Source organism: Canis lupus, chromosome 14 (assembly GCF_048164855.1).
Source record: "Canis lupus baileyi chromosome 14, mCanLup2.hap1, whole genome shotgun sequence".
Classification (NCBI taxonomy): Eukaryota; Metazoa; Chordata; class Mammalia; order Carnivora; family Canidae; genus Canis; species Canis lupus.
Window position 1 is genome coordinate 43689685 of NC_132851.1, and position 27623 is coordinate 43717307.

Genomic DNA, 27623 nt, shown 5'->3' on the forward strand with positions numbered 1-27623 from the left:
TTTCTTCCCATGAGCCTCAGGATTGGCTCTAATGGCCTTCAAGTGGTTGGATGAAGCCCACATTGTGAGGTTACATTAAAGTCAACCGATTGTGGGGGCTCCTGGGTGGCTCAGTCAGTTAAGCATCTGCCTTCCACTTGGGTCATGATGTTCAAGTCCTGGAATCGAGTCCCACATCGGGCTCCCTGCAGTGGGGAGTCAGCTTCTCTCTCTTTCCCTCTGCCCCTCCCCCCTGCTCAATCTCTCTCTCTTTCTCTCAAAGATATCCATAAAAATCTTTTTTAAAAAAGTAAAAAAAAAAGTCAACTGATCGTAGATGCTAACTGCATGTACAGAATATATTTACTGCAACATCTAGATTAGTGCTTGAATAAATAACTGGGCCCAGAGCTAGCCAAGCTGATACAGAAAACTGCCACATTCCCCTCCCCCTTTTTCCATTGAGAGAAGCTATTTTATGCACAGGGGTCACAAATTCAAATTTCATTGACTTTTAAAGAAAGATTTATTGGAGGGAGAGGGAGGGAGAAGGAGAGAGAGAGAATCTCCAGCAGGCTCCCAGCTAAGCACAGAGCCTGATGTTGGGCTTGATCTCATGACCCTGAGATCATGACCTGAGCCAAAACCAAGAGTTGGACACTTAACTGACTGAGCCACCCAGGCTCCCTTCAAATTCTATTATTTTTTTTAATTTAATAATGAATCATTAAACTTTGTTTTTTTTATACCATTTTTCTTTTTTACTCGGAGTAATGTCATCAGGCAAAAGTTCCACATGCAAACTTAAGCTCTCTGAAATTTCTTTTCACGTGCTTATTTTAATAAGTGAGAGGGGATAATATAAATATGAATAAATATAATAAAACATGTATATGAAACATGTACTGTTAACATTACAGTACTTTATTTGAAGAAATGAGAGACACATTTTCTTTTTCCTGATTGATGTTTTACTATGCAGGAAAACAAAACAACCAAACAAGGAATATATTCCATTTCAGTCTTCATGGTTCAAGTTAAAAAAGTTCTCATAATTCAGGTGACCTGAGTTACTTTGGCCAACCCAAGTTTAGCTTTATCATATTTTAAAAATTCATGTATAAAAAATAAATATCAGTTCAAAATATAAATTATTTAAGAGACTACAGGAAATATAAAAATAATTAAATTTGATGGAAATGTTAAAACTGCCTGAAATTCAGAAGATGTATCATATGAAACATTATTGTTAGCTACAACTGTACTCAGGGCTATCTTGTTTTACTATTTATGTTTAGGCCAGAAGTACTCAACATGGATCTCTTAATTTACATTACTAAGAGGGGCCTTTAAGGTGCTCCATTTCCTCTGCCTGGCACTCCCCAAAACTCTCCTCGCCCCACTGCCCCCATCCTTCAAATCAGCATAATGGGCAGCCATTCTAGAATTTTAGAGCTTTCTTGGGAAATTATTCCTTTAAGGGATTAAAAATCTTTAAGAATTACTGGTTCAGACATACATGCCTCATAACAGTCTAAATTGTCTCAAAATATGAAATCAATCTGTATTTAAACTTTTATATTTAATCTTAGACCTTAAATTTATCATTAAAATCCAGTATTTTCATGAAAGTAGGAAAATAGAATAATTCAGTGTCACCTGTTTGTCTCAAATACAAGTACAGTGAGTAATAATGGGAATGGCAACAAAACAGAAAGAGCACTTGTATATATTTACCCAAAATGAAATAACTCTCTAAATTCAAGGTGTATGGCAGATTGGATATTTGATCTTAGTGACTTATGCTACTAATTCAATGCTTAAATACCAAAGGAGGCATTTTTCTCTATTCACACAGTCTTTTTATGTATGCATATGCTCATCTATAAATAGTTTCCCCTCCATGTTAATATCTAATCACTAAATATGTTTATTTCAAGTTAATCTATGTGACCCTGTGTTCTTCTCTTAAGAAGCATCAATAATTTGGCCAATAGTTTGAAACATGAACTTAGCATAGAATTTTGACAATCTGAAAAGAGTCCCAAATACTTTTTTGAAATGTTAACATTAGAAAAAAAACAAAACTACAATTGTCAGCTCTATTTCCTGAAAATTCAGTTGAGGTAACCTCTGCAAGCCACAGCTCCACACTTGCACACGGTCCTGACCCTCTTTTTGGCTGGGCTGTGGTCAACGGAATCTGAAGAACCTTTCATCTGATCATCAAAAATGAGCTCTTATCCAGCATTTATAGTTCTCGTGGAAAATAATGCTATTCGCGGAAGATGGGTATCAAGGTTGTCAATGAAAACATTGAACACCTGAAGATTTAGGTCAAAACTGTGATTAACAAAATGAGAGCCATTTCCATATCGGGCTGCATCCACTGTGAATTCATCAGATTCATAATCCAGATCAAAGAGATATGTGATTCCCTTGTTGGGGAATATAACTGCCCCTGTCTTTCAGATTCTTCGCTTGTGATTACCTCTCCAGCGTATTCCATGACAAAACTCATTCTTTTAATCTTCACAAGGGTTTTTACACCCCAGCCACAGCCATTGCTAGTTCAGAAGATGCAAAGTGAATACTGGGTGCCTTTGAGTACAATCCTATTGGGACAATCGGGTCCGCATTGACACCTCGAGTTGCATTCATAAATGGGGGTACCAGGTGGGATTTTAATTTGCCGGTTTTTATTATGAGCCAAAAGAACTCCAGCTTCAGCTGGACAACATTTCTCAAAGAAGCAATCTGTACATGAACAACCAAAGGCAGCTTCATTGACTAAGCTGATTCCAGGAGCTGGTTTGTATTCATTAATATAGTAGAAGTCTGAAGGTGGGCCCTCTAAGTCAACAGCATTTTCAACAAAAATCATTCCTTTATGATTCAAAAATCATTTCTTTATGATTCTTTCTTCTGTTGAGTTCATCTTGGCATCTCTGCAGAGCTATCCTCTGTTTAACCTTCTCTACAATGCGTTCAGCGATGGCAGGTTTCAGAGCTTTGTTATTGTCTTTTAGAGATACTGCTTTGCCTTTCTTTACCTGAGATAAATAATTATGCTTGTCAGTAGAGAACTGCTGAAGTAGTAATGGGCAAAGGTTTTGCAAAGGTTCCCAAGTATTTGTGGAACCTGGCCATCCTTTCCATTTTACAAGATAATATTCCATATCCTCGTTGCGCCCCAGTCCCGGCCACTGCCATCTTAAGGAGCTCGCATGTGGTATGGAAATGCAAGGAGTTACACAAGGTCTTCAGACTATTTTTTGTCTTTTTTGGTTTGCATTTTCTTTATTTGTTTTTTCATCTTGCTCTTTTCATTTTGTGGTCCCCAAAACTTGAAAATAGGCTTCCTACCATTTCACCTAAGCGTCCCAGATCCTGCAAGAGGTGCCTAAACATTCCATTTGAAAGACAACCTTAAGTAACTTAAACAAATAAAATTCAGAAAATTGATGTTCAGCTAGATTTGGATTTCTTTCCCACATTTAATGCAGTAAGGAGAATCGAAAAGAGAACTGTATACTCCATCCTCAGTTAAATTGGAACTATTATGAATGAAACACCAACCTGTGGAATAAAATGAAGGGTTTTTAAAATCAGTGAAATAATACTGTGATGAAAGCAAGCTGTGTAAAGAAGGTGCTGTCAATTGTAGACCCCGGAAAATGTCACAAGTATTCTTTTCCACATTAAGCCATCTACAGAGAAACACAGGATTTTTGTAAATTCTGGGTTAGTGTTTTTTTTTTTTTCAATTATCTTTATTTTTATTTTTTATTAAAACTTTATTTTTAGAACATTTGTATGTTCAAAGCATAATTGAAAAGGTGCAGAGAGTTCCCATATTCCCTCTGCCTCCCACACCCACAGCCTCTTTGTTATCCACATCTCCCACTAGAAGGGTATGCTTGTTACGGTTCTGAACCTGCGCTGACAGAGCATAATCACTCCAAGTCCACAGTTTGCATCAGGGTTCGCTCTTGGTGCTTCACATTCCGTGGGTTTGGACAAATGCATATATTGTATGATACCCTACAGTCTTTTCACTACCCTAAAAGTCCTCTGTGCTCTGCTTACTCATCCTTCCAGCCCCTACCCCTGGCAGCCACTGATCTTTTTACGGTCTTCATAGTGTTTCCTTTTCCCAAATGTCATATAGTGGGAATCGCACAGTATGTAACCTTCTCAGATTGGTCACTTTCCAGTAGAAAAGTACATTTAAGGTCCCTCCATGTCTTTTTGTGGCTTGATAGCTCATTTCTTTATAGCACTGAGTAATGTTCCATTTCCTAGATATATTATTTGTTTATCCATTCATCTACTGAAAGACACCTTAGTTGCTTCCAAATTTTTCCATTTATGAATAAGACTCCACATACCAGCCATTTTTTGTCGGCATAATTTCTCAACTCTTGTGAGTCAATACCAAGCAGTGCAGTTGCTGGATCATCTGGTAGGAGTATGCCTAGTTTTGCAAGAAACCATCGAACTGTCTTGCAAGGTGGCCCTTCCATTCTGCATTTCCACCAGAAATGTATGAGAGTCCCAGTTGTCCTGTATCTTTGACAGTATCTGGTGATGTTGGTATTCTAGATTTGTCTGTCCTAGCAGGTGTGGAATAGCTATTCGTTGTTGTTTTAGTTTGGATCCCCTGATGACCTCTGATGTGGAACATCTTTTCCTATGCTTGTGTGCCCTTCTGTCTATCTTCTTCTGCGAGGAGTCTGCTAAGGTCTTGAGCTCATTTTAAAAATTAGATTGTTTTCTTATTGTTGAGTTTTGATAGTTCTTTTTATATTTTGGATAGCAGTCATTTATCAGAAGTACATTTTGCAAATATGTCCTGTACTGTGGCTTGTCTTCTCATCCTCTTGACATTGTTTTTCACCCAGCAAAAGTTCTTCATTTTATTGACATTCAGCTCACCAATTATTTCATTAATGGATTTCAACTTTAGTGTTGTATCTAAAAATGTATCACTCTAACCCAAGTCATATAAGATTTCTCCTATGTTATCTTCTAGGAGTTTTATAGTTTTGTACATATCTAGATGTATGATCTATTTTGAGTTAATTTTGGTGAAGGATGTAGAGTTTATATCTAGATTTATATTTTTGTGTGTGAATGCCCAGTTGTTCGAGCACTCTCTGTAGAAAAGATTATCTTTTCTACTTTGATTGCCTTTACTCCTTTGGCAACCTTTATCAGGTTGTGGAAGTTACCATTTATTCTCAGTTTTCAGAGAGTTTTTATCATGAACAGGTAATGGATTTTTTTTTTCTCAAATGCTTTTTCTGCATCTGCTGTTATAATTAGCTGATTTTTGTCTCATTTCTAGGCTATTAATGTGATGGATTCCATTAACTGATTTTTGAATGTTAAATCAGCCTTGTATATCTGGAATAAACACCATATACTCATAGTGTATAATTCTTTTTATACATTGTTGGATTGGACATGATATTTTATTGAGGATTTGCATCTATTTTCATATTAGAGATATTGGTCTATAATTTCTTTTCTTGTAAGATCTTTGGTTTGGGTATTAATGTGATCTTCACTCATAGAATGAATTAGCAAGTGCTGTCTCTACTTCTGTCCTCTGGAAGAAATTGTAGAGTAATGGCAAATTTCTTCCCTAAAGGTTTAGTCTAATTCACCAGTGAACCCACCTGGACCTGGTGCTTTCTGTTTTGGAACATTATTAGTTATTGATTAAATTTCTTTAATTGATATAGACCTATTAATAATTACCTATTTCAAACAAAAAAAGATTGCATACTTCCTCCTATGTGATTTTGGCAAATTGTGTCTTTTAAGCAATTGGTCTGTTTAAGTTACCAAATTTGTGGGTAGAACATGATTCATAGTATTCCTTTATTATCCTTTAAATGCCAATAGGGACTGTAGTGATGTCGCCTCTTTCAATACTGATACTAGAGATTTACTCTTTATTCTTTTCTCAATGTGACCAGCGGCTTATCAGTTTTATTGATTTTTTTTTTCTCAAAGAACTAGCTTTTAGTTTCATGGATTTCCACTATAATTCTTATTATTTATTTTCTTCTTCTTACTTTCAACTTATTTTGTTCTTTTTGTAGTTCCCTAATGTGAAAACTTAGATTCCTGATTTTAGTTATTTTTTTAAGAGTATGCATATTGTTATATAATTCTAAGTACTCCTTTCACTGCAGCCCACAAATTTCAATAAGTTTTGTTTTCATTTTCATTTAGTTTGAAATATTTTTAAATTTCTCTTGAGATTTCTTCTTTGACCCATATGTTATTTAGAAGTTGATTTCCAGTTACTTTGGGATTTTCCAGTTATCTTTGTGTTATTGATTTCCAGCTTCATTCCATTGTCTTCTTAGAGTAGACATTGCATTATTTCTATTCTTTTAAATTTGTTAAGGTGTGTTTTATGGCTTAGAATGCAATCTGCTTTGGTAACTATTCCATGTGAGCTTGAGAAAAATATGTATTCTGCTGTTGTTGGATGAAGTAGTCTATAGATGTCAATTATATTCAGTTGATTGACATTGTTATTGAGTTCAACTATGTCCTTATTGATTTCTGCCTGCTAGATTTGTCCATTTCTGAGGCAGGGCTCCTACTATGAGAATAGATTTACCTGTTTTGCTTTGAAATTCTATTAGTTTTTGTCTCATCAGTTCTTGGGATATCTGGTCTTATACAAATACATGAGAGTAGATATTCTCAATTCATGCCTGAAAGGTTTTTCAATAGTAAAAACCCACTGCTCCAAGCTAGTGGTCAGTTGAAATGCCCTAAGAAGGCCTAAAAATGTTTAAAACAAACAAACAAACAAAAAACAATGAACAACAACATAAGTAAGTCCTTCTCTGCTGCAGCTCTCTAAGGCCTATAAATTATCACCTCTGCCCTCAATCAACCATTCCGATTCTCTGAAATAAACCAAGATTCTTCAGGTTGTTGGCCTGATGGATAGTACGGACCTTCATCTCCAGGACATCTGAAGTCTTAGTTGCCTGGCTCTTATAAGGTTACACTTATTGAAATTACCCCATCCACAGTTATCATTGAAGTTAGAAACATCAAGAGATAACCTAGTGGATACCCTAAACTCCAGGCGTGTATCTTCCTTCCCTCTGTGTGCTAGAAACCCTAGATCCTCATCATACTTGGAGCCATCATCTCAGGTAGAAGAATGACTCTGTTTTTTTTTACTGTCTGGTTCCCTGGTGTTAGTTATAGATTACAGTTCAGCCAAGCTGTCTCTGTCTTCCTTAACTAAATTATCCAACCTTCATATCTCACCACTATCCCAAGAATTAGAATCTCAAATCTGTCAGAGCCTAAGAGTACATGGAAGAGATGATCAGATAGAAAATGCTTAGGAATGGTACCTACTTACTTCTGCCACTTGTTTGCAGACCTGTATATCTGGTGATACTGCATCGTATTCTGATCATTGATACAGTGACTATTTGCACCTCGCAGAACACTCCAACAATGCAAGATGTCCTTGAGTTGTTCCTTAGTCATGCATTCAATATCCTCTTCGGCCATTCTGTCAGGTTGGCTGCTAGAGTGATGACACACGATTAATGGGTCCATTGTTGCATCTCATAGTCTGAAGCAACCTGTGAGGATATTATACCAAAACATGAGGCAATATGTAAGGCCTTAGGTGGTATTTTCCCTGGAGATGCTATAGACTGAGAAGATATTAGCAATATGAATAATTTTTGTTTGTTAGAATTGCTGTCCCCTTTAAGATGAAATATAATCAACAAGTCTCCAAATACCTGTCTTGAGAATTCAGCATCAGCCTCTCCATTTAACAAATGGGGGCACTAATCTGGGTAGTAGCTAGATTAGTTACTAAGCCCTTCTCTGGTCACTGAGAGCATCCTCTGAAGTGGATACTTTTTGAAGGTCATTTGCATGAGACACAACTGGCAATCCTTGTGGCCTCTTCCACCTCATAACTCTATGCTTCCAGTTTTTAAATATTCTTCGTTGCTGCTCTATGATCAACCAGCCAGCCTATTTAATCGCCAGAGTTTGGTGTATATTATTCACTCATGTCTTTCTCCAGGTGGAACCCATAGTTTTGTCTTTTGGAAGGATTTCCCTTCAACAGTGTTTTCATATTAGAGCCCCTGGTCAGTGGGGGCTCTAATATGGTAGTAGTCTATTTTTCACTAGTGTAAACACCTATTTATTGGTCTAAGAATTTTCTTTTTTTTATTTTAAAAATATTTTCTAAAGATTTTATTTTTTTTATTCATGAGAGAGAGAGAGATGTAGAGACACAGACAGAGGGAGAAGCAGGCTTCCTGTGGGGAGCTCGATGCAGGACTCACTCCTAGGACTCTGAGATCATGACCCGAGCCAAAGGCAGATGCTCAACCACTGAGCCACCCAGGAGTCCCTATTGGTATAAGAATTAGATGGACATCAATTCCTTGTCTCTTAACTGGAAATAGCCCCTTAGTCCCTCAGTGTAAATTAAGAAAAAGTCTTTGCTGGATCGGAGATAGGTGCATTGAGTCTAAACTTTGTTAGAGCCCAACCCAGAATGCAGTGCTTCCCTCATACAATGTGATACTTCTATCCCTCTCTAACTTTGTACTTCAGTGCTTTCAGTGATGGCTAGATCGTGATGGGCAAGTCATGTTGCTATGTCTTGTTCCCTTGTCAGTTTCTCAATCCTTACTAGGATATAGGACCAGACCAAGAGCATTTTTTCCAAATACTACATAGTTGGCTATAGGAGGTATTTCTGTACTCCAAAGCACTAGAGATATGCACAGCTATCTTGTTAGGGTTTACAAAAGACTTCACTCATGATTCTTAACACAGATACATAAACTAATATCTTATTGGTAGGCCACATAGCAAAAAAGACAGGACAGCTTTCATTAGAGCATGAACCTGCCACAGAATTCTTTCCTGGTTTGGATCTTACTTGAAACCGGCAGCCTTCTGTGTCACCAAATAAATAGGTTACAAGAATATTCCCAAGTGTAGTATGTGTTTGCAAATTCACTAAGCTCTTTGACTCATAATGGTAAGAAGTATGGGGCAGAGAGTGGGGGTGAGGAGCAACATTTTCTTTTTTTTTTTTTTTTTTGCCTTTATGGTGATGTCCCACCATGATTCAGCCCACTGGACTCCAAAACTTTACCAGTGTCTGATCTAAATCATCAGAGACTTTATCTCTTATACTCTGGCACATGCATGTCTTACAGGGACATCTAGCCCCCTAGGAAAAGGTGAATGAGGGCTCAGTAGGAAGAGCTGAGCTGATAGGCACGGTAGGAACAACGTGTGACTTTTGATCTTGGGGTCATGAGTTCAAGTCCTATGCTGGGTGTAGAATTTACTTTTTACAAAAGTTGAAAAAAGAAACAGAAGTTAATGACAGAGAGTACTAAGAAAACAAATGACTCTTAAATATGAAAAGATTTTCAGCCTCATTTGCAAGAGAAATGCAAATTCAAATTACACCTTGATACTATTTTTTATCTTTCAGGTTATTAAAGAACAATAAGTCTGTTCTTTAGAAAAAGGGAGGAGCAGGAGCAGACTCACATATTGCTCAAGTATAAATGAGAAAAAATGTCTATGACAGTCAATTTACCATATCTATCAAAATTTCAAATGTGTGTGCCATTTGTCCTAGCAATTTCTTTCCTCAGAATTATCCTACAGATAATAATGCATTTGAGAAAAATGACATATGTAAAAAATTATTAAGCAATGCTTTGTTTATAATTAACAAATTGACAAATGATTTAACAGTGGGCTGGTTAAATAATGCCATTCAATAGATAGAAAAAATGATATAAATCTTAAATGATATGAAATGATATCCAAAATTTATTTTTTTTACCTTTTTAAAATATTTTATCTTTAAGTAATCTTTACATCCAATATGAGGTTTGACCTCACAACCCTGAGATTAAAGTCACTTGCACCTCTGACTGACCCAGCCAGGCATCCCACAAATATATTTTTAAGTGAAAAAAGCAAGATATTGAACAATGTATAATATATTCTATCATTTTCCTTTGCCTTTGTGTTTATGAAGAATCTCTGGAACAATATTTAAGATTTGTTACTTTTTAAAAGTGGCTTCTTCATGGGTGGGAAATTGAGTGTTTCGATAACAAAGACATAAAAACTCCTTTTTTTACTATATACTTATTTATTCTTTTCGATGTTTTTACTATATGTATATATTATTCATTTAAAAGAGCAGTATAAATTCTACCTAATTCAATCTAAATGTTCACTAATATCTAATTCAAAGCTTCTCCTACCTCTAGCTTGGATCTGAGCAAAGGTCTGAGGACTTGTAGTAGGAAAGAGAGGAGGATCTGCTTTTCATTCTCCCTTTATTTTCTCTCACTTGCTGCTGGGTGAATAAAAATAAAAATAAAATGAAAGTCTTATGATTTATTTTTCTGAAGAATGAGGAAATCCATACACTATTTCTGGACTTTAAATTTTTTTAAATTATGGGAAAACAACTGGTCCATATCTGGTGAATTCTGATGAAATCTGATAGAGTCAGTTCCTATTGGAGTTTGGACATTATGGGCAATTACTTAAGCCACCTCCTTTGAAATGCCTTCTGTACTACGTAGAGTAAAATTAAGTGTTATAACAAATAAATCCTGAGATTTAAGTGGTGAAATAAAATATAATCTAATTTCTTGCTCATCTAATTAATAATCTAATGGAGATATCCCAAGTCAGCAGAGTTTGGGAATGAATGAGGAATTTTGATCTGTAGTAATTTAAGGGCTGTCAAAAGCTCTTCCCTCCTCAACATGCAACTTCTTAAGACTTCTTAGGCATCACTGTACATCCAGTGGTGGCTTTCAGTGTTAAAAAATGTTATGGGTCAGACCTGGAAGTGGAATGTAGCGCCACAATTCTATTTCACAGACCTAAACTCAGTTAAATAAGCACTCATTAATGCAAGCTGAGAAATGTGGTCCTTGGTTGGTCATCAGATTCCCATTGACAATCCTATACTACTGAAAGTCAAGCATAGGAGCACCTGGGTGGCTCAGTAGGTTAAGCATCTGCTTTTGGCTCAGGATGATCCCAGGACCCTGGGATCGAGTCCCACATGGGGCTCTATGCTCAGTGGGGTTTCTACTTCCCCATCTCCCTGTACCCCTCCCTCCTGCTTACGTTCCCTTTCTCTTTCTCTCTCAAGTAAATAAATAAAATCTTTTAAAAAAGAGAGTCAAGCATAGAATTTTGGGGCAGCTACTTGGTTTCTGCCATATATCCCTCAGCAATTTCCAGAGTCAGGTGCATCCTACAGCCTCTTATTGCTAAAGGAGTAGTAGAGCCTTTGCCTTGCAGGCTACTCTTAAGTGAGGCATATTAAACATGACTCAGGCTTAGATACCTTTTCTACTTTGTTCCAGGGAATCTTAAAATCATTTTCAAGTGGGAAAGAGACACCAGTCTCTTTGTTTATATCCCTTACTCTAGTGTACATGGCAAAGTGTTCCGAGAACTCTTTCAGTAAAATCCACCCAAATGCATCCAGTGGGAATTCAAGGTTCTCTGGCTAGAGAAGTATCAAAGCTAAAATATTGCTGACAGTGAGTCAGCATTAGTAATACAAGAGACTTATTGGGGAGTTGTGGATGGTAAATGCTTGTGAAATTTAAAAGGGAGAGGAAGCAGGACTGGGCCAAAAAAGCCTTTGAACACTGATGCAGATCTGACATCTGTGAAAGGAAGGACTGCTGTAAGCTGGACTGAGTAGACAAAAGCTCATACTGCAATGCAGATCTGCTTGAGTACTAGTCAGTCCCACTGCAAGCCCCAGAGCAGAGGCTGCTGGTTAATAGAAGCGAACATTTGTCCCAACGGCCAGTAACACACTATGGTTCATCATTGGTTGGGGCTGGACAAAAAGCACATGGACTCATCCTGAAATGTGAAGCCAACTTTCAAAGGCATTAGCAGTTGAAGGCTGTCGGCTAAAACCTGGATGGAAAGTTCATTTTTGGAAGGAAATTTGACCACATATGTGCATGGCTGCTTCACCTACGAGCACCAGATTTTTCTATTACTTCAGGTCACTTCAATTTCTTTCTTTTCCTTCCTTCCTTTTTCTTTCTTTTTTAAAAGATTTTATTTTTTATTCACGAGACAGAGAGAGAGAGAGAGAGAGAGAGAGAGAGAGAGGCAGAGACACAAGCAGAGGGAGAAGCAGGCTCCAGGCAGGGAGCCCAATGTGGGGACTCAATCCTGGGACTCCAAGCATGCCCTGGGCCGAAGGCAGGCCTAAACCACTGAATAACCCAGGGATCCCCATTTCTTTCTTTCTTTCTTTCTTTCTTTCTTTCTTTCTTTCTTTCTTTCTTTCTTTTTCTTCTTTCTTTCTTTCTTTCTTTCTTTCTTTCTTTCTTTCTTTCTTTTTCTTTCTTTTTCTTTCTTTCTAAGTTTTTATGTAAATTCCATGAGTAATTCTCTTGTATTACTTCTTATTTAACTTGAAGAGTATGGCTGACTCTTCATCCAACCAGCATCTCCATACCCCCACACCAACTGCATGGGCAAAGTAGAGGATATATCACAATACTTCCATTAGGAAGCATGCTTTTTTTTTAGGGAACTCTCTTGATTTCTAAAATCCTTCTAACATAGGATTAAAATGGTTGATGAGGTCTGGTCTTAGTAAAGTTTCAGGAAACATAACTACAAAGAAAGAGGATGTTTCGTATCTACTTGGGACTCTCAGAAATAGGAAAAGAGGCCATTCTTCAACAATTTTGGCAAGAGTCAAAAAATGTGAAAAAAATCAAATAGGAGAAAATAGTAAACTCATAATGGATTGATTCAAGATAGTCAGCACTTGGATAACCCAAGTACAAAAAAGATAAAATAGAGAGATGAAATAATAGAAGAAAAATCCAAATAAATAAAGGACTAAGTCTGCAGATGGAAAGGAGACCCTGATGCCTGACAGAATGAATTAAGGACCTACATACTAGGAATCTTTTATCTCCTATGTTGATGATTCCTCAAAAAAAAAAAAAAATCTGACCTTTATATTCCTTGGTTTCTTTGCCTCCAATAAACTGACTCTTCACTCTTCACCCTATTTCAGACACGATGTCCATGTTCAAAGTGTAAATATTTTACTTTACAACTGCATTACCCTAATAGTTTTATCGTCAAGCACCCTACCCTGTGGTCACAATATCTTATCTTTTCAGTTACTACCACTTTATAACATACATTCACAGAATATACCCACAATGCAATGGGTTTATGATGTTGATAGTCCCTAATACTCTCTCCAGTTTTAATATTTTTTAGGAAGATTCATGGGATTCATGATACAGTCATACTCGTTGCCAAAACTTATTCCAGCAAAAAGATACCAACCAAAACTGGCAAAGGGAAAGATACATGGGAAAAACTTTAAAGTAAATAAGGGGGATCCCTGGGTGGCGCAACGGTTTAGTGCCTGCCTTTGGCCCAGGGCGCGATCCTGGAGACCTGGGATCGAGTCCCACGTTGGGCTCCCGGTGCATGGAGCCTGCTTCTCCCTCTGCCTGTGTCTCTGCCTCTCTCTCTCTCTCTCTCTCTCTGTGACTATCATAAATAAATAAAAATTAAAAAAAAAATAAAGTAAATAAGGTGCAAGTTTTCAGGAGTCTTTTCATAGTGGAGTTTTGTAAGATGCACTCGATGACTCCAGCAATGAGTTGTGACAACACGTGTGAAAGTTGTTTACCAGGGATCCTCATTAGAGACTCATTCCCTAATGATTTGAATTTTGCTGGGGACTGGTCATATAGGCACTGTCTGCCTAGCGTATGCCAAAATTTTAGACTCAGAAGGAGAACAGATGTTGAGCATAAACCATGTTGTTTATATACACAGTTTAGAAAGAGTAAGCCGTTCCTATCAGGAAATTATGAGATCTGTCTTTAAAAGCAAGCTCCCAGATTCCAGCCAAGGTGCAATCCTGTAAATAGGATTTCCAAAGGATAGCAGTCACTGGTCTGCTACGTTGACTCTTTTTATTTACACACACTAACACTTTTTCTCACATGCTTCACCCTGTTGTATCTTCATATTTCATCTTCCTAAAGTCAGTCTATGGTCCATCATTATATTCACTCTAGTATACACCTTAAATCCCCTCTCTGCTCTCTACTTATGTGAAATTGGGAGGACAAATCATGATTAAATCCAAGTGTCTATTTTCTTTCAACTGTGTATGGAAAGAGAAATACAGAACCTTCACACTAAACCCATGATCAATGCACCTGTGTTTGCTACACAGGAATTCCAAAATCCTTAGTTAATTGGTTCTCAAACTGCAGTCAATGAACACATGGGGTTAGCACCACCTGGTAACTTATTAGAACTAAGTTTTTAGACCTCATCGCAGATGTACTGATTTAGAAACTCTGGGGGAGGAGCCAGAAATTTAAGTTTTCACAAGCTCTTGGGTGATTCTGATTCATGCCAAAATTTGAGAATCACGGTTCTTGACCATTCATTGTCACAATCTCTTAGATATCTATTTTACATGTTCCCTCTTCAAACCCAAATCACCAATAACACTGCTTGTGTCTTCTTTCTCCATGAATGATCTTGGAGAGAAATTTTTGTTGTTGTTGTTGTTTTGCTGAGAAAATAGGGGTAATTAGAACTCTCAAGCACTTTTTTTTTTTTTTTTTTTTGCCTACACTTCTAACCCCTGTCCATATTACTGTCTTTGCTCCCATTACTAGAGACAGCTTGATATGATCCATTTGGATTTCATTTTCTCTGCCTAAGTATACTATTGTCTCTCTTTTTAACATCAGTTCCCTTTCCACTGATTCATTCCATTAGCATAAGAATATGCTGTATTGTCTCAACAACACCTTACTTGATCTCCAGAAGATTCTATTTCAGTAATCCATTTTATAGCAAATACCTAAAATGACAATATATACTTAATGCCTGTAATTCCTTTCCTCCCATTCTCCCTAACCTGCTCTAGCCAGGCTTTCTCTCTACCATTCCATAGGTACAGTTCTTGTAAAGGCCACTAATATTCTCTACTTTTCTAAATATAGTGAGCAAACTTTAGACCTCATGTCACCAAATATTACAGGTTGATTCAAAACCTCTTTATATTTTGTTTTATTATGTAGAATATCTCTCATATTTCCATATGACTCACTCCCCTTGTATCTTCACATCTCTGCTCAAATATAACTTTATTAGTGAAGCTAGATGATAATAGCAAATACTGTAGACTGTCAGACACCATTTTAAGACTTGGGGTGAAAATATTAGCCCAATTTTGCTGATGGAGAAACTGAGCCACACAGAGGTGTATTCGTTTTTCCAAAGTCATACTGTCCGTAAGAGTGGGGCCAGGATTTAAACCCAGGCAGTACTGCAGTACAAGCAATGACCGTAAGCCCTGGACTCCCTATACTAACTAACTTTGCCCCTTGCCCTCTCTATCTTCCTCAACTTTCCTTGTGTTCCTACATAGTCCTTATTATTATCTATGGCAAACAGTGTCAAGAGTTCCCTGAAAACTTGCTTTCACTTTATTTTAGGTGCACAGCTAAACTACATTTCCTAACCTCTCTAGCAGTAGTTGGGCCATGGAATTGACTTCCGCCTAATGAGACATGGACAGAAATTACGTGCATGATTTCTAAGCCTGACGTTTGATAACTTCCATGTGCTTAAGATTTACTGTGAAGCTAGTAAAACTTGATACTCCGGGATCTTACTTGATCCAGCTTCTTTTAGGACTCATAGAGGGCTCTAGACATTTTTTTACATATATTTGTAAAAGATATTTTAATTATAATCCTTTAATAAACTGGTCTCTTGCTACTCTGACTCCATTTCTTATATTTAGCCTTTTGTTGTATGAGGTTGGAAAGACAGCAGCTATTTTAGGATCCAGGAAGGAAAATATAATTAAGGCTATACAGAGATGGCTTTGGGAGAATATTGTCATACGTTTTGTTTTTCTTCCCATATATATTTATTATCTTCTATATGTATAAATGGCTTTCAGGAGTTTCAATTATCCACTGGGCCAAATCGTTCAATGTCATTATACAAACATGAAAGGACGGGGTCTTATGATATGACTGTGTCTGTCCCATGGCACTCAGCACCAGAGTTATGTGGATGGAGGAAAAACCAGGTTTGAAATGAAGGGTTCCAAAGGCAGTCTATAGAAAATTATTCTAATTATTGGATATGTAAAATTAAATGAACAACAGTCTCTTCTTATTTAAGCCTAGTCAAAATGAATATATTCTCTTGGTAAGATTATTAAAAGCAAGATACTCCCCAACATGGAAAGGAAAGGCAGGAAAATGAAAATAATAATTATAACAAAAATACCACACAGTGTGTTGAGTTAAACCACTAAGACTCCGAGGTCTGTTAGAGATGTTACCATTACTTACTATAGTCAAGTATAATACTCATCTCCTTATATATTTACTTTTTCCCATATGAGCTCCATGGCTCATGTAGTGACTTTGTTATTTATTCACCACTTGAGCTCTAGCAATTAAAATGGGACATGACACATAATAGTTTTCCAGTAAATGTTTTTTGACTATGTAGAGATATATCATGGTGATATTTTGAAATGCCAAAAATAGACTATTTTAGACATTACCAGGGAAGAAAAATAATTAACAAACTTTTCTTAAGGAACAAGACTCAGACTGACTTCTGGTCAGACATCCAGAATACTGCCAGACAAAGGGGTAACACTCTTTTCTATTGACTTGATGACAGATTACCACAATTTGTGGCTTACAACTGCACACATTTTTGTTTGTCTGTTTAAGAATCTCTGAGAGCCAGGATGGTGTTATGCCAAGTGCTATGCTGAGGACTCAGAGGACTGCAATCAAGGTGCTGCCCAGGGCCGTGGCTTCATCTGAGACTAGGGTCCTCTTCCCACCATTGTTTCCAGAATTTAGTTCCTTGTAATTGTGGGACAGAGATCCTCGGCTGTTAGAGACCATCCTCAGTGTTTTGCAACATGGCCCTCCCCAGAACATGGAGGTTTGCATCTTCAAGTTTAGTGTGAGAGTATCTCTTTGCTTTGAATCTATCTTCAGGGAACATTTTGGACTTCTTTTTTATTTTTAAGTTTTTATTTCAATTCCAGTTAGTTAACATGCAGTGAAATATTTATTTCAGGTGTACAAATAGCCGTACAACATTTCTATACATCCCCCAGGGCTCATGATAAGGGCACCACTTGATTCCCATCACCTGTGTAACCTTTCCCCAACCACTTCCACCTGTAACCTTCAATTTGTTCTCTGTAGTTAAGAGTGTGTATGTATTTTGATTGGAGTGTTTGTCCATTTATATTCAAAGAAACTATATATATATATATATATATACATATATATATATATATATAATTGACATTTTATTACTTGTTTTGTGGTTGTTTCTGGAGATTTTCTCTGATCCTTTCTTGTCTTTCATATTCTGTGGATTTTCTTTAGTAGTATATTTGGATTTCTTTCTCTTTATTCTTTGCATGTTTATTAGCAGTGTCTGATACATAGTTGCCATTAGCTTTGTACATAACCTCTTGTGCATATAGCAGTCTACCTACTCTAAGTTGATGGTTGCATAAATTTGAATGCATTCTTTTCTTTCTTTACATTTTAGATATTTGTTATTGTATTTTATCTTTTTTGTGAGTCTCATTTTTTACAGAAATATTCGTTTTCACTGCTTTTGTGTTTCCTGACTTTATACTGTCATTTTTGGTCTCTCTACTCAGAGTCCTTTAGTTTTTGTTTATTTATAAAACTATTTATCTCTCTTCTGAATGATAGCCTGGAATGTTCTTAGGTGCAGATTTTTTCCCATTTAGCACTTTGAATATATCATGCCACAGCTTTCTGACTTGTCAAGTTTCCACCAAAAAATCTCCAGATAGGCTTATGGGTTTTTCCCTTGTAAGTTAATGACTTATTTCATCTTGTTGCTTATCTCTTTATTTTACAGATTTTAATTACAATATGTCTTTCTGTAGACCTGCTTTTGTTGATGTTGGTGGGAATTCTCTGTGCCTCCTGGATCTGGATCTCTGTTTCCTTCCCCAGTAATTAGGAAAGTTTTTAGCTATTATTTCCTCAAATAAATTTTCTGCCCCCTTTTCTCTCTTCTTCTTTTGGGACTTTTATAATACAAATGTTACTATGTTTGGTGGAGAGACCAAATTCCTTAAGTCTGTTCTCATTTTGCATAATTCTTCTTTCTCTCCGAGTGTGGTGAGTTTTAACTAGGTGTGCTCTGGCCTGTTTGTGAAATGAGACCTGTCACCATCTCCAGAGCTGAAACTCTGCAAAACTCCCTGGTCAGGAGACATGGCTTGGGCAAGGGTTGGTGCTCATCTTCTGTGGGAGGGACCTGTCACATCAGGACTGAAGCGGGCATGACTGAGAAGGGCAGGTCCACCAGAGTGCAGGGGCACGGGGCTTGGTGTAAGCACCTTGGGCAGCCAGTGCTAGTGCTATGCTGCTTCCTGCAGGTGGCTCCGTGTTTATGATGAGGGGAAGTGGAGGGGAATGGCCTGGCCAACTCCTTTTTTCCTTGAGAGGTGTCTCCCTGGTTGCTATCTCTCAGGGTCACACTCTGAGAAGAATAAATAATTGCCCCGATGTGAGCCCCAGGTGCTCTTCACATCACTGTCTCCCCCGCCCCGGGTTGTGTGCCTTTTCTCCAAGGGCAGCCCAATGCCTTCCAGGCTCTATCCCAGCCACGCCTGGTGACCTTTATAACTCCAGGCTTTAAACCCCACTGGTTGCAAGAGCTAATGAAATTCAGTCCATCAAATTTTCCAAGCCAGTAGCTGTGGGGAAATGTTCTCCTTGTGCATGCCCATGTGTGCTCCTCTGTCTCTCTCCCTCTCCCTTTCCCTCTCCCTCTCTTTCTCTCTCTCCCTACCCCCCTTCTCTGAAATCATTGCTCCTTCCTCTCCATAGCAGCCATGATCTATTTCTACCCTAAAGCATGTCTCTGTACTTCCTACCTATTTTGATGTGGCCTCCTCTCCCTTTATTTTTAAAATTTGTTCTTCAGGTTGATTTTGGGGTATTTAGGATTACTTGATAGTTATCAAGTTGTATTTGAAGGAGGAAATGAACCTAGGGTCTTCCTACTCTGCCATCTTCCTCCCTCTCATCTTGAAATTTTTTTTAAAGGCCTTACCTGATATGGTCAGGGACACCCAAGATACTCTTTTATTTGATTAATTCAAAGTCTATTGATTAGGAACCTTAATTACATCTGTGAAATATTTCTCCTATGCTGTATAACATAACTTAATTATGGGAATGAGGTCCAAATATATTCACAAGTCCCACTTATACTCAAGGGGAAGGGATTATATGAGGTAAGTACACTAGGGGCTAAGAGTCTTGGGGGACCATCTAGATTTCAAAGGAATTATTTTCATCATTATAATATTTTGCTAGAATTCTACACTCAGCCAAAATATCAGGTATTTTGGACATGTAAATGTTTAGGAGGTTTCCTCTGTGTGACAGAGCTACCACAGCAGGCCTGATGTTGCTGTTGAGGAGGACACGCTTGTGGTGTTCTCCTCAGATGATATTTGGGAACTTGGCTTTTGGAATATTCTTTATGTTACTAGTCAGTAAGGTTGTTTTTAATGCACAGGCACTAACCTGAAAGGGAAAACTTGGACGTTTGTTCCAAATATCCTCCAGACTTCCTGGTGTGTCTTTCTGTGTTGCTGAACATCCATATTCATTCACTGTCATTCACCACAGCCATTAGAACAACTGCCTCTATGTCCTGTTGTTCTTTCAAGTGTGTCACCCAACATGTGGTTGCTGTGGGTTCCCCAAGTCACCTCCCATACTTATTATTATAAAAGAGATTTACTAAGAAGTACCTCAGGAAAAATTGACTTGCAAATCAAGGCAGAGGAAACTGTATTCAGCAAACAGTGGATTAGATCCAAGGGGTCAGGGATGCCTGGGTGGCTCAGTGGTTGAGCATCTGTCTTTGACTCAGGGCATGACCCTAGGTCCTGGGATCGAGTCCCATGTCGGACTCCCTGCGTGGAGCCTGCTTCTCCCTCTGCCTGTGTCTCTGCTTCTCTCTCTGTGTCTCTCATGAATAAATAAATAAAATCTAAAAAAAAAAAGAAGAAGAAAAATACCCAAGGGGTCAGTAAATACAGGGTTTAGGATGACAACTGTGCATCAGCCTGGGAATAGTCTGTTTTTATTGAAGCCAACGAGTATAGAAAGACCACAAGTAAATATATGCTGTAATTGAGTTTGTATAAAATATGAGAATATAAGGAAATCCAGTAGTATAACAAGAATGAGATAATTGGCAAACTTTTAGAAAATGAACAAAAATTGTATAAAAAATTGTTTAATATGAGAGTAAAATGTGTTATGAATTTTAAATAATCATTGAAGAATAAAAATTATCATGTATTTTACTTTAATAGTGGGAAAATATCAGTTCATGTGGTTCCAGGGTTAATTATTTTGGATGCATTAAAAATGTGTTATTCTAGCATATTACTAAGACTAGTATTAGATTTTATATTCCATTAATAATGCAATGTTATTTCATCCCTTTCATTTTTAATAGCTTTTGACTTAATGGACCAAACTACAAACTTTGGTAGTTATTACAGAACTAAAAATAAATATTAAACCTCAATATGTAAAAAAAATATCAGGAGCAGAATTTAGGAAATGCAATGTGGAGAAAGAATAGGACTGTTAGTACCACCATCTTTCAATGTAGACAGGCAAAGCCTCCTGAAAACATTTATGGAAAAAGAAATTTTATGGTTTATTTAAAAGTTTGTAGTAAATGATAGAACTAAAATAGTAACATTTTAATGGCAGGACGCCAATATGAAAATAACAATTTTATCAAAGCAGTGGGATAACATGGAATTTTTTCTTTGTTTCTAAGTTTTAAATTCTCTGATATTTATTAGATTATCTTTAAGGATAATTTAAACTTTTTGAAAAGTCATTAAATGTTAATGCTAGACTGAGATTCTAGTTCTTTTGCTCTTTTCTCAGAACATAGAACAATAACTGACATAACAGCTGATGTTCCATAAACATTTGTTGAATGAATGAAATATGAATTCAACAATTTTCAATCATCCCCTATAGGAAAACAGTATTTTAGGTTTGGCAACTTCAACTCTAATTACTCACTTTTCTTTTCACAAATCTCACTTTAATTCCACTTTAATAATTTAATTTCATCCCTATTGTTCCATGACTTTCGCCTCATATGGTTTGTATCCATGGAAACCTACAATGCTTTAATATTATATTTGGCCTTCCAGGGGAATTGCCATTTTAGGTGAACACTGGAGGATGGGTAGGAATTGCACAAGGTAGATATTATAGATGGAAGCAATAGCATTTATGATAACTTGGTGTGTCAGAGGGATATGAAGAACCTTCAATATGATTAAAATATAGAATTTGAGGGGTAAATGTAGTCTGAATGTTTATAGATGACTGCATGTTCCTGATCATGGTGGAAAAATGATCCCATTTCAAAACCTTGGGAATAGAGAAGATTATATATATATATATATATATATATATATATATATATATATATAATTATTAGAACTTGGTGACTGAATGTTTATAGGGAAGGAGGTTCAAAAGGAGTGTTGAAGGTTTTGGTAAGACTCTCATAGAGAATTTAAAAGGGAACAGATTTTTTGATGGTGGTGGTGATAAGATTCTTTACTTGTAGTTTACTTTTAATTATGCTGATGCATGTGAATTGGGAGATTAAGTTGAGTATGCTATAGGTGCCCAAGTAAAATTCAAGTAGAGGAGTCTACTTACTTACTTGCTGGTTAGAAATTAGGACTATATCTCAAAAGAAAATGGACTAAAGATAAAATGTTAGCAGTCATTTCTACACGCTATAGAATTAATAAACTTGAAAATTAATAAACCACTTCATTGACTATTATGTTTTTCAAATTTAGAATTCTTTTATATTGTTTTTTTTTTTAAGATTTTATTTATTTATTCATGACGGACACACAGAGGTGGAGGGAGAAACAGACTTCTGGTGGGAAGCCTGATGTGAAACTTGATCCCAGGACCTCGGCATCATCACCTGAGCTGAAGGCAGATGATCAACCACTGAGCCACCCAGATGTCTCTTGTTTTTATTGTTTTATCCCACCTATGTCCTACACATAATATGAAATCATCACATTTATTATTTATTGAATATATACTATTCACTAGGTACTATATAGGATATTTTAAATTTATTGCTCATTTAGTCTTCACAAAGCCTTATGAAATGCTGAGATCCCTATTTTATTGATATTGGAACTCAAGATTATAAATATCTTTCCTGTGTTTAATAAGTAACTAGACCACCTGAAAGAGCTGAAGTTTGGGACCAACTTTGCCTTATACTTATGTCCGTATTTGTCTATCAATCATACTGCCTCCAGTCTATTTCAGTTCAGTTCTGTATTTTCAAGAAAGAAATTTCTTCACTAAGACTATTATTATTTAACAACTTGCCACCCATTGTTATGCTTGTTGTAGGTGATTAGAGATGCTTATGTGGTTGTATATGAATGATGTCTGGAAAAATACAGTGGGATCTCTTAGGGCTTTTTAATTGCTTTTGAAACCTTCTTACCATAATAGGTTTGTCTAAAATGTATCTCTCTACACAAGTTTTACTTTGACCTATGACCTTACGAAACATTCAAAAAGAGGAGTCTGTCAAGATGGAGCACAGAGACACTCTTGAGATTTTACTTTTGAGTTGCTATTGCACAAATCATTAATGTCTACAAATAAATTCATAGAAATCTGGTCAAGTTCCTAAAGTCCACATTTTTGTGGCTTACAGTCTGCAAATCCTGTCTAAAATAGACAATGTGCATATATGTGCCTACACGTATGTTTGATAATAAGCCAAAAAATATGGAATGACCAACATCTAGTAACACAATATCCAGCCTTTCAAATCTATCAACTTTATAAAGTAGGAGATGGACCAGTTTTATGATTTAATTTGATTGATGCTCTGTGGATGGCATCCTTCCTTTTTATTGTGAGCCCACATCTATCATATCACACTTGTGACAGTGGTAATTGTCACTGACAAAGTTTCTCTGCTGCTCCAAATTCAGCCAACTGTTCATTTCCTCACTGCCTTCCTTGCTCATGAGCAAGAAGCAATTGCATCCCTTTCTGGAACTACTCAGTAAATAACTGATGAGGGACTTTTAGGGTAACAGGAAATCAGAGGTTATGCAGCATCCAGAAAAGACTTTGTTATAATATCTTTGGTCAATTGCACCAGGCATGTTTGTCTCCCTACAATCTAAGAATTAGCTTCTAATTTGACTTTCCCAGGTGCAATTGTGCAGGAAGTTGCTGGACCCTGAAGACTGCAGCAAGATAAGAAGGTACATTTAATGAGACTCAGAAAGTCTAAAAAGTGCATCATAGACTGAGAATCTATCTTTAGTGACTTGAATTTCTTTTGCCACAACCAACTTTTCAGTGAAAATAATAAATCTTTTCTTGAATAAGTGACAGATGGTTTCAACTGGCAAGTTTGCTTTCAGTAAATCCATAAAAGGAAAACAATCCTTAATGTTTCAAAAGAGTAACAATAGGTCAAATACTAAGATTTGGATCTAATCCCTCAGCAGCTAGACGATGAGTGACTATCCCTGATCTAATACCATCTTTTAGAAAATTGTATTTGAGAAGATGTGTTTTACATCTTATTTCAAAAGATGTCTGATTACTTTCTCATACATTGTGCAAAATTGCTTTCGGGTGCCAACCTTCGCTATGTATTAAATATATAAGTATATGCATGTGTGCATTTCTCTGAGTAAATTGATAATGAGAACACGACCACAAGCCCAGAAGCTTAAATGCTGTTCTCATTTACATGGCAATATTGTGAAGCATGTTTTCATTCCTTTTATTTTATTTTATTTTGCAAAAATAGAAGATATCAGAAAAATAAATGAGAACTTCGATCTTGATTTATAAAATAAGGTTGGCTATTTATTTTTTCCTCCTGAATTTAAATAGTAAATGGACAAAATGAAACAAATTCCTAAGGGTTCTTAGTTAATAGTCTTCTAAATGTCACTCTATCGTTATGTTTCCATTTGGCTCTAAATTACACAAAATCCTACTACTATGACTCATAATGATGTAGGCTTATATTTCTCATGTAAAGAAATTCAGAAGGAAGTTATCCAGAGCTGGTAGTGTGACATGCTGGTACATTGGCAACTTGGTAACCTTTATCTCTCTGCTTCACTAATTATACAGCCTGTGATTTTGGCTGTCATGATCACATTGAAGAACATGTCTCTATTAAATTAAGAGAAAAGAAAGTACCAGTGGAAGACAGGCCCTTCATGGAGTACTTCATGTGACTAATCACAACGTCAAGGAAACCTTGGATAATACGTATTTTAGTTTTACTGCTTTGTTAATGGAAGAAGACACGGGAAATTAATTTGGATATAGCTTCTGAGAAGTCCATATAATATCTACCATAGTTATTAAGTAAAATGCTATCTTTTTAATTAGAAGGGAATGAGTCATTTTCAGAAGACAATTGAGCACTTGATAAAATGAAACTTTCTCCCTAGTGGATGTGGAAAAATGTTTTTGTCTTATTCATAGTTATGGTAGCAAGCCATATAGTTGCTTATATTTATCTGTTTTTTAATTCTGAATACTAATATGTGTTGTGGAATCATAATTACTAAATTTTAGCTCTTTATTTTTTTAAAATATTTATTTATTTATGATAGTCACACACAGAGAGAGAGAAAGAGAGAGAGGCAGAGACACAGGCAGAGGGAGAAGCAGGCTCCATGCACTGGGAGCCCACATGGGATTCGATCCCGGGTCTCCAGGATCGTGCCCTGGGCCAAAGGCAGGCGCTAAACTGCTGCGCCACCCAGGGATCCCAATTTTAGCTCTTTAGAAACAAACGTCACCACTGATTCATCTTTGTCTTTCGCCTAGCACATATCATTGCTCAGGGTCTTAATAGACACCCTATGACACCGATGGGTTTAATATATGAATATTTTAATAACTTTTAAAAATATCTATAAATACTAAGGTGGTTTGGAGGAAAATTTTATTTACCACAGCTATTATATAATTAACATAATTTAGTTAATGATATTAGAAACTTTATAAATATATGAGTAACATTTTATATTAATGCCAAATATATTTTAAATTAGATTTCTGGAGATAGATACTTTTATAATTTTGCTCATTTTGCCTTGCTACTCAAAATAAACCCAACAGGCATTAGCCATCATTGGCCTTCACAGAGAGCTTGGTATTAATTTATGCCCTTTCCCTGTCACTGTCATGCCAACCTTCACAATTTCATTGCAACTTTAAAACAGGAAGGGATGGGCTGTACAGATTAAAATATTAGGAATATTTTTTGCATGAAAATCCTGAAGATTGGGTCACTGAAAAGACTTAATGAAACCATGAATTAATATTGAGACACTTTTAAATAATCACATGTTTCCTGCAGTATTTAGTATGATAGGCCTAGACAATCCTCTTTGAAACTGTGTATCCCCACATTTCTTAAACTCCTAAGAAGATCTCCTATTCTGAGCACTGGAGAAAAAAGAGCAACAGTGAAACTTTGCTTCTGCCTTCTAACTTTTTGTGATGAATGGAATGAGATGGTAAAATGCTAGAATATTAACACAGAGATATATGATATAGACTTAGGATTTGGCAGAGATATACTTAGGGTAGACTTTTTGATTTAAGTTTTGCCTTAGGCTGCTTATATTAAATTTCACTAGGCAAAAGTCATCTGAAAGGGAAGATTATAGAAGGTATCACTAGGGCTCATTGAAGTAGCTGATTTTATTCTCTTTTGGAGAACATGTTTGTTGGAGATGATCATGGCCATAGGATTTGTGTTGGCCAATGAAATGTAAACTTGAAATGACATATCCATTTTCTGAGTGGAAGTATTTAAGAGTTGTGAATTATTATCTGCGTACTCCTTCTCTGTGCAGGGCAATAGCTAAAGCACCTATTCATATGGAATGCCACAAAATCAAAGCAGCCTGAAATAATATCAAAACATAGAAGATAGCTTCTCTGGAGTGCCATGTGGACACACAGTAGACTGCATAACTGAGAAAGAAACTTGGAAGTTCTAATCTTTTGGTCATAGTACAACTAAACTTAATTGGCTGAGCCTCTAGATTCTTTTAAAAAATGAGAAATAAGACAAAAGATTTTAAAATATCAACTTATTTTTTAAAGATTTTACTTTTTTATTTATTATTTGAAAGAGAGAGAGAGAAAGAAAAGGGTCAGAGAAAGAGGGAGAGGCAAGAATCTCAAGCAGAGTTTGTGCTAAACACAAAGCTGATGCCTGGCTTAGTCTTAGGACACTGAGATCATGATCTCAGCCAAAACCAAGAATTAGATGTTCAACTGACTGAACCACCCAACTTATTCTAATACAATCTAAGGTGAGGGATAAAATCTAAGCTTGGTATGACAAGGCAAATGAACCTTTTAAATAAACCTCAAAAATAAGCCAATCGTCTTTCCTTCCAAGCCACAAGTAAAGCTGAAGTCACTACCTGGAGCACCTTCCTGAAAAGGATTAGGGATTGGGGTGATGGTGAAAAATTCTGGACCTTGATGGCAGATTCACTATCAAAAAGGAGAAGAGAGGATGTAAGTTGAATATGACTAATTTATTGTTAAAATTTTTCTAATTAGATAAAGGTATTCCACCTCCTCTGGCATTTAAGAGAATCAGGGACAGAGAAAGGCCTGGAATAAACCACAAACTCACTTGTAAGAAACTAGAATGGAGGGGATCCCTGGGTGGCTCAACGGTTTAGCACCTGACTTCAGCCTAGGGTGTGATCCTGGAGACCCAGGATCGAATCCCACCTTGGGCCCCCTGCATGGAGCCTGCTTCTCCCTCTGCCTGTGTCTCTACTCTCTCTCTCTCTGTGTCTCTCATGTATAAATAAATAAAATCTTAAAAAAAAAAAAAGAAACTAGAATGGGGTAGCTCCTACCTTCTGCTCCAGTCATAAATTGCATTCCTGTATTTAGACATATGAACACACTATTTCCATTAAAATAAATGGTCTTCTCTTTTTTCTTATCCAACCATCTCTTACTCATCATTCAAATCTCAACTTAATAACCATTTCCCCAGTTAAACCTTCCCTGCCTCCTTAACTGGGTCAAATTACTTCATTAAAAGCTTTTACTGCAATTATCTCGTATGTACTTATCACATTTGTCATTTTTTTTGTATATTTTTTATTGGAATTCGGTTTGCCAACATATAGCATAATACCCAGTGCTCATCTCATCAGGTGCCCTCCTCAGTGCCCATCACCCAGTCACCCCAACCCCGCACCCACCTCCCTTTCCACCACCCCTTGTTCGTTTCCCAGAGTTAGGAGTCTCTTATGTTCTGTCTCCCTCTCTGTTATTTCCTACTCATTTTCT

General features: G+C 36.7%; 1 long non-coding RNA gene and 1 pseudogene across 2 annotated transcripts in view; one reads left to right on the forward strand and one right to left on the reverse strand.

Moving 5' to 3' along the window:
- Positions 1–27623, forward strand: part of LOC140604033 (uncharacterized) — a 247272-nt gene that overhangs the window by 150450 nt on the left and 69199 nt on the right. Inside the window, exons 8-9 of one of the 2 annotated variants that reach the window (XR_012007063.1) lie at positions 23466–23518; positions 26707–26828. This is a non-coding gene — a long non-coding RNA (uncharacterized lncRNA). The remainder of the gene's footprint in view (positions 1–23465; positions 23519–26706; positions 26829–27623) is intronic. The other variant, XR_012007068.1, reaches the window with a different exon arrangement.
- LOC140603460 (histone-lysine N-methyltransferase SUV39H2 pseudogene) lies at positions 2024–3158 on the reverse strand (annotated as a pseudogene).